The sequence below is a fragment of the Lactuca serriola genome, chromosome 7 (genome assembly GCF_051521515.1).
Source record: "Lactuca serriola cultivar US96UC23 chromosome 7, Lser_US96UC23_V15, whole genome shotgun sequence".
Taxonomy (NCBI): Eukaryota; Viridiplantae; Streptophyta; class Magnoliopsida; order Asterales; family Asteraceae; genus Lactuca; species Lactuca serriola.
This window is the reverse complement of record NC_136414.1, coordinates 179,942,739-179,949,891: the sequence shown is the minus strand read 5'-3', so window position 1 is coordinate 179,949,891 and position 7,153 is coordinate 179,942,739.

Below are 7,153 nucleotides of genomic sequence, written 5' to 3'. Positions count from 1 at the left end.
CTGAATCATGATATCGCAGTGAATTGAATATCTCATCCTTAAACTTTGGCTTACGGATTATTATGCTCCTTGTGAAACTCTCTTTGATAGCCATGTTTTGTGACTGTATAACTGTTTCAGTAACATATATGCATTTATCCAAATCATGTTTCCGAGATGCTAGGTGTTTTTTCAGCTTAGCGTGCTGGCTGTCAACTCTATTTGTTGTTGAATTTCTAAAATTGGTACTTTGATCGGTCCACAATGATACAAATTTGTCGGGTACTTCTCGAACCAAGTATTATAAAGATACCCAAAAACAACTAAAATGTGAAGAAAAATCAAATTAGTATGATTGAATGAGTAAAATAATTATTAAAGAAATTAAGAGTTTTGAATACACACACACACACACACACACACACACACATATATATATATATATATATATATATATGTATATAATGCTCGGAACTTTGGACAATAATGATTGAAGGTTAGCATAATGTTGCAGGTATGCACTCGGTGTCGGAGATTCGTCTCATCTCTTCCACATTGGATGAAGGGAACCCTAAGTCTTTTCTGATTTGATACGTCACCTACAATGCTTTGTTATATCGTTGAATATATGCCACCGATAAAGTAAATTATTACTTTATGGAAAAACATCTCCACACACCTTTATCAACGCCAAATCTTTATCGGTGACAATGACACAAGGACAAAAAGAGTCGTTAATCGTCAATTTCAGACAAGTCAATACCCACATGTAATTGCTTGTTTTTTCACTATGCATGAATGCTAAGACTATGGAAAACGTCATTCTCGTAGAAGTGACACCAAAAGTTTCCAGAAATGAAGATTATACTTCTTGGTTTTGCATGTAGCATCCATCAACACCACACGTGGAAATGCGTGCCACATCTGTAACGATATTGGGTGCATAAAAAACAACTCCTATAACTTGTTAGAACTTTCATTTATACGATACTCAGTGTTATACCCTTTAGTACGCAAAATGTGCATGGCATTTTGTATTGGGGTTCTACTTTCTCGTTGAGATATCTTAAACTTATTGAGACAATTGTATATAGTTGTCACTGAAGACACATTCTTTTCATTTGCTGTTGTATCGTTGACAAAATATCTAACGGTTTAACATTCAATTCTATCAAATTTTGGACCAAACGAGTCTCTTTATCCGACAATCACATTGCAAATGAATGACCCTCCATATACATTGATGGTTTATGATTGTGCTCATCAGATACGACCTTTAACTACCAACCATCATGTGCCTTTAAATACTTTCCTATCAATTAGAATGAACATTTTTTTTGTTTACGCATCTTTACTTCTGGATATACCACCACGATCAAAACAAATGAATACTTTAGAGGTGAATCCAAAAGTTGTTGCCTTCGATCATTTTATGACTGTAAAAAAAACCTTGAGAACACGCCACATTTTATACCCAATTCTTCAAATCTTCGATCTTAAAACCTAAAAATTAGGAGAAAAATTTAATGTTAAATAATCGATAAATTAAAAATTAGAAATTATACACATATAAATCAAAGATTAGAAATTATATTTTGTTGGTAGAAAATTCTGAAATATTCGTCTTTTTCTCGTGTAAAATTATATTGAAAAAAGAATAAATAATTAAAAGCTGATTAAAAATTAATCAAAAAACACGAATTTTTTTTTTAAAATTGATCAAATATTTTATAAGTTTGAGTAGGGATGAACAAAAGGACTGAACCGGCTGGAACCAGACCTGAACCGGGAACCGGCTTCGGCCCAAATCAAGAACCGAACCGGCCCGGCGGTTCTACCGGTTCCCGGTTCCTACCGTTTCTTGTCGTGTCTTCAAATGTTGGAACCAGTCCTCGAAAAATAGCATCATACGGTTCCGGTTTTTGCCGATTCTACCGGTTCCGATTATATCGGTTCCGGTTCCTACCGGTTCCCGGTTCCAAAAATTCACAAAAATAACGTCCCGGTCCCGGCCCGACCGGTTCCGGTGCCGGTTCCGGTTATTGGTTCCGGCCGGTTCCCCGATCCATATGCTCATCCCTAAGTATGAGTAGCCCAATGTTGATTTTCTTTTAGCCCAATGTCCATTATATTGTCCATGTAAAACCCTAGGAGATCCTTTTAACATTTTTTCAGTCTCTCTCTCGTGGGTTAGCTGTTGCCGCTCGCCGCCGTCATAGCCTTGCTGACGGTTCCTCAATCTTTCTCCAACTTTTCCAACGAGACCAATGTATATCATCATGAATGAAAAAAAGTTATTTATCATTAAAGACTTTGCAGGTGCAAAAAGGTGTCAATTAAAGGGGCCACTTTTGAAATCCACTCAGTTTAATTCAATTCTTGAATTAAAATCATGTGCAAAAAAATCCACACTAAAAAAAATTACAAAAAGATTGTTGTCCTGTTACACCCAGACAAGAACAAAATCATTGGAGTCGATGAAGCCTTCAAGCTCGTTTGTCCTATTACAATGAGTATTTCCGGCCAACAATTATTTCTCCGACGATGTCTTTCCGTTCACTAAATGACTCCGGTGATGTATTTTCCGGCAGTGTATGGCTCTGGCATACCCCGACTTTCCGGGAATGTATTTAATTTAGAATTTGTTTTTTGTGTATAAATTTTATTTATTTTCTAGTTTGAACAGTAAATTTAAAGATGTTTAATTATATACGTATTAATTCTGACGAGGTTGGTGAACAGAAAACTTTTATGAATTGAAACTTTGTATTTGGATTCATAATTTGACCACCAAAGTTTTACACTTTCTCTTTTCATTCCTATGATATCGTCTTCTTTAGCCAATCAAAATGCCACCGCCATTCACCTACAACCACATGACTCCTCCGCTGCTTCTCAAGCGGTCGTCGTCTCCGGCGGAACTGGAGTTCCAATCCTCCTCCGATTAGGTCGGCGTCTTCGTCTCCCAAGAACCGACAAAGCGAAGATGGTGCTCTGCTTCAAAGACCGAATTCAAGTGAAAGACTACACCATCTTCATGGGTCTTACAAATTCGTGAAGGATGCGGTTTTGTGCGCCGTTTTTATTGTTTGATTTCTTCCATGGCCGATGCTTCTTCTAACCTCCGCCGTATACTCTCTCAGCCGCTCCTTCTATTCTTCAAGGCATGTATTTCATATGTGCTCTTAATTAGAAGTGCTTTAACATCTTCAATAAACGCAACTTATATTTCCGGGTCACTATTGGGTGTTGAAATCTTCAGCTCTAACTCCAAGATGGTGTTCTCTTATTTCTATATTTAGTTGTTTGCTTATCTACTTGTCTAAACATTTACTCAATTTCATTCTTCTGATAGATTTTGTTATATCTTCCAAATGGAAAGTCTCAACTAGGTTATTGTTTTTCTGTGAGAAACCTGCCTATAAGGTATTCTATGAAATGTCTGACCCAATTAAGGTGCTCATTTCAGCTTATTTTACATGATTCTTTACTTGATTATGTTTGTTTGATATATATATATATATATATATATATATATATATATATATATATATATATATATATATATATATATATATATGTGTGTGTGTGTGTGTGTGTGTGTGTGTGTGGTTTGGTCTGTGATTGAGGTAGCGAGTCTTTTAATAACGATCCTAATAAAAATCTAACTTGAGTGTTGAAGGGGTTGAGATGTGAAAGAGTAATTTAGTTTGATGATTGCTAATTCAATGAATTAGTTTTGATGAAACGCTTCTACGTTATTATAATGGGAATGCATGGATGTGCTTCAGGATCTTTGCTTTTAGTCAATAATGATGGGGTCTAAAATACCCTTCAATAGTACTCCTGCAGTGTGTTCAACTTGACAAACAATTTGATGAAAATCTGACTAAATAAAAAACCTAAAATACCATCACTTCGTTACTTTGTCTTGACATACAGGTTGACAAAAAAAACCTAAATACCTAAAATATCGTCAATAGTCTCTGTTTCTTTGTTTGACTTGTCACATAGTTTATTAGCTATCTTTGACTATGGTTCTCTAAAATACTCTTTGTCTTTAGTTCATTAAAAATCTTTAACTATTAATCAAATACCTAAAATACCCCTCAATATAACTCCTTTCGTTCCATCCTTCTTCTTGATTTTAAGTTTGATTATAGGGAATGTTTTCTATGTAAATTGAGATATAGTACTGGTGCTCCTCTATGTAAATTGAGATATAATACTTGGTTGAAAAAGGATTAGATAAACAATAATAACTGATTGTGTTCTTAATAATTTCAACCATCAAATGTTACTTGGCAATCTTTGATGATAACTGTTGCTCTATAATTTGTTGTGGTTGCAGATCATCTTCTCAACATATGAACGATGAGATTTCTCTCTTTGGTGACATAATTTTTACTTTTCAAGGTAAAGCATTTTGAAAATTTTTTAATTATTATAGCGTCGTACTTTTTAACTTTTCTTTTTAAGATATTATATAAATTTTCAACAGTTGTGTACAAAACTATGTAATCAGTCAAAATTGACAAAATTGAAATTGATCAACATTTACCCAAAGTTGATCCAACCCACTGCCAACGGCGCAGGTAATTCCTACTAGTTTTAATGGTTTTTCATGTATTGTGTATATCAATGAGATAACTCTCATTAAAAATTTACCGTCGTTTGACTGCATTGGAAATCGGACCATTTAGTAGGTTTGTGTGTAGTAGGGTTAAGTAAAATGGTGTTTAAAAAAAAATCTTTTTTATAAATTTATCTAAGAAACTAGTGTGTGGTAAATGGTTTTACTTATGAACTTTTTTTTTAAAAAAAATTAATAAAAACCATACTAGAATTAAAAATAACATAAAAGTAAAAATTACATTTTAGAAAAAAATAAAAAAACAACATAAAATTAAAAATTACATTAAAACCTAAAAGAAAATCATGAAATAAAAAATAAAAAAAAAACCTAGAAATCAAACATAACATCCAAATTTAAATTGCGTTTGAGTTTATATTTTTCACGAATCGAAGTTTTCATTAATTTAGTCGCCTCATGATCTTTAGGGTCGAGGTGGTTCACATCTTGAATCAACAACGAATATTCTGTGAGTCGGAGAGTTTCAGTTATATGTTTCTCTAGTGTTGTATTTAATTGTGCCATTTGTGCTATCATTTCCGTTGATCTAGTTGATTGCTTCGTTCTGACTGAAGAATTTGACGATAGCGCTTTTCCTTTTCATTTTCCTTTTCCTCGAGCTTTTGCTTTATCCCTTCCCATGAGATGAGGATGCGGGTGTATTTCTTCGATGTCGTCGTTATCATCGTTAAGATCAACGCCAATGTGACTATCCGATGATATTTGTTGCGAGCTCGAATATGAAGATGTTCAACTTCTTTTTGGCGGATTAGCAATGTCTTCATGTGTTGCAAACTCCTTCCACATAATGCTTCTTTTGACAAATTCTCACACATGAATGAACTTAAAAGGCTTCAACATGTAATCTATGAATGTTGCGTGTGTTTTCTTTCAATAGAATCACTTCACTTTCGCCGCTAGCTCATTGTTTTTCGAAGTTTGTGTAAATTTCGTTCCAACGAGTCATGAGTTTGCTAACAAGATTCCATTTTGAGTTACATTGGTCGGACGTTCGATAATCTCTCAACCCATACCAATACAAAACTGCTCCGTAACACGTAACCAAAATTGATCACACGATAGGCCCTTTCCCATGTTGCTATCTTCAGATATGTCGACCCATGCCCTTGTTAATTATGTCTTTCTTTTTGAGTCCATCTTCTCGGATCGACCTTCACCTTGTTTTGGTTGTGGTTGTTTTTCGTGATCGGAATCATAAAGTGTTTCGGTTGTGGGTGTGAAAGGCGATTGAGATTTAAATTGAAATTGGGTTTGGGATGTTGTTCGGGGTAATGGGGATTGGAATTGAAATTGTTGTGGCATTTGAAATTATGAATAATATCTTGGAACACCACCTACAAATGCTTGGTTTTGAGATGGATCCATTTGTGGTAGATAAAGTGGTGGTGATGCCAGATTCTAACCAAAAAGTGCAAATTGGTTGGAAGCATTTTGGTTTGAAGCATTTGGGTTGGAAGAGTTTGAGGTGTTGAAAGATATTTTGATTATGTGTGTGTTTTGAAACATGTATGTGTTTTCAAATGAAAGGTGAATGACTATATATATATATATATATATATATATATATATATATATATATATATATATATATATATATATATATATATAATGGTAACTTTGGAGATTAATAATAATAATAATAATAATAATAATAATAATAATAATAATAATAATAACGGTAATAAATCCGTTGGAAACCAACATTTATTTTGTTCCAATGTTCGATATGTTCAACTTCACCATCGGTAGGTTTCCATTGTTAGTATCTCACCAACGGTAAAATGTGGGTAGGGCATGGTGTTTACCGACGCTAAAGGTGTCCACATCAGACTACCGCTGGTAAAACACAGTCCACACCGCTTAGCCCGAAGGTTTGGCTTTCGTTGTTGGACGGTAATTGGGGATTTAGGGGGATGCTCGTCTTTATCTTTGTTAGATTTTAATTCTTTATACTTTATGTATTTTGTTCCAAGTATGTGATAGTTATTGTATGGCTTTTTATACATAGGGTAAATTAAATTGATGGTCCCTATGGTTTAAGGTAATCTGCGTGCTTGGTCCTTAACAAATTTTTTTAACTCGAACCATCCCTACTTTATATATATATATATATATATATATATATATATATATATATATATATATATATATATATAAGTTATTTAAGAAATAAAATAAATTAAAATGTGACCCTTCCCTACCCCCAACCCTCCTCCCGTCCTTATATTCGGTCACTGGAAACCATTTCGGGCCACCACCGCCACTAACCTCCGATTACTATACCGGAAAATTACTTCTGGCCATCACCAACCTCCGGTCACTACCACCGATACAAATAAGAACCCTAGATATCAAAAATTCAAACTAAACCTAGGTAAGCAACAAAGATATTAAAACTGAACTAGAAATAAAAAATTGGGATCAGATGAAACCTATAAATCAAAATCAAAATGTTTGAAACCCCAACACTTTCATGACGAAAACCCATCTGAAACGATTAACGAAGCATATAACATTTGA